The following is a 1,510-nucleotide window of genomic DNA, read 5'->3' on the forward strand; positions in this document are numbered from 1 at the left end:
TAAAATGAATTTGATTTGCAAAAACAAACCAAGTGGTGGCAAAGAATGATCCAAATATGTCAAATCTTGTGCAAAAATGATTTGGTCCTCATTTGCATTGATGTTGCACTTATTTTGGTTGCTTTTTGATGTGTTGGCATAAATCACCAAAAAGGGGGAGATTGAAAGGGAAATGTGCCCTTGGGCAATTTCTATAATGTTTTGGTGATTAAGTGCCCAGCACGTTTAATTAAGTTCTTATGTGCCAAATAAAGTGAGAAGTGCAAATCAAGGCAAAAGGTATGTTTCTAGACTTGGTGAATTGTTTTATGTACTAACATGGTTATCCAAGTGCTAGAAACAATGACTAAAGGAGAATAGAGGAAAAGGGAAAGACTTGGCTCTGTGCAGCCAAACTTCAGCTCGGTCTGGCACACCGGACTGTCCGGTGGTGCACCGGACAGTGTCCGGTGCGCCAGGCTGGTCTCCGGTGAAACGACCGCTCTCGGGAGTTGACGATGGTGTACGACTAAAATTCACTGGACTGTCCGGTGGTGCACCAGACTGTCCGGTGAGTCATCCGCGGTGAACTCATTGCTCTCGAGAAAAGCATCACGACGACGTGGCTATAATTCACCGGACTGTCCGGTGGTGCACCGGACTGTCCGGTGGTGCACCGGACTGTCCGGTGAGCCAACGGTCGCTAGCGCCAATGGTCGGCCGCACAATCTTCACGCGACACATAGACTGCTCCAATGGTCAGCTGGTGCACCGGACTGTCCGGTGTGCACCGGGCAGTGTCCGGTGTGCCAATCAGCTCAGAGGAGCAACGGTCGGATATGCCAAATTTGGAAGGAGATCGCGCACCGGACCGTCTACAGGACCTGTCCGGTGGCGCACCGGACTATCCGGTGCGCCACTCGACAGAAGGCAGGAATTGCCTTCCAAGATTGCCTCCAACGGCTCGTAGCTGCCTTGGGGCTATAAAAGGGACCCCTAGGCACATGGAGGAGTCACACAAGCATTCACTAAGAATTCTAAGACTCCCACACTCTGCCTCTGCGCATTTGATCGATTGTGTTAGTGATTTGAGCTCCGTTCGAGTTGTGAACCCTCTGTGCTACGTTTCGAGCTCAAGTCTTGGCTTGTGTGCGTGTGTGTGCTGCAGATTTGTGTGTTGTGTGTGTTGCTCTCCTAGTCTTACACTTGTGCCTTCTTTGTGATCTTTATTGTAAGGGCGAGAGGCTCCAACTTGTGGATATTCCTCGCAAACGGGAGAAAAACTATAAGGAAGAAAGTCGTGGTATTTAAGTTGATCATTGGATCACTTGAAAGGGGTTGAGTGCAACCCTCGTCCATTGGGACGCCACAACATGGAAGTAGGCAAGTGTCACTTGGCCGAACCACGGGATAAAAATCGTGTGTCTCTTGTGTTGCCTTCTCTGTGATTGTTTTATCCACAAGAACTCGCTTCAAAACTACTTAGTCGCGCTAACACTTTAATAACTAAGTTTTGTGGCTATTTAGTGTT

This window comes from Zea mays, chromosome 1, assembly GCF_902167145.1.
Source record: "Zea mays cultivar B73 chromosome 1, Zm-B73-REFERENCE-NAM-5.0, whole genome shotgun sequence".
NCBI classification, from domain to species: Eukaryota; Viridiplantae; Streptophyta; class Magnoliopsida; order Poales; family Poaceae; genus Zea; species Zea mays.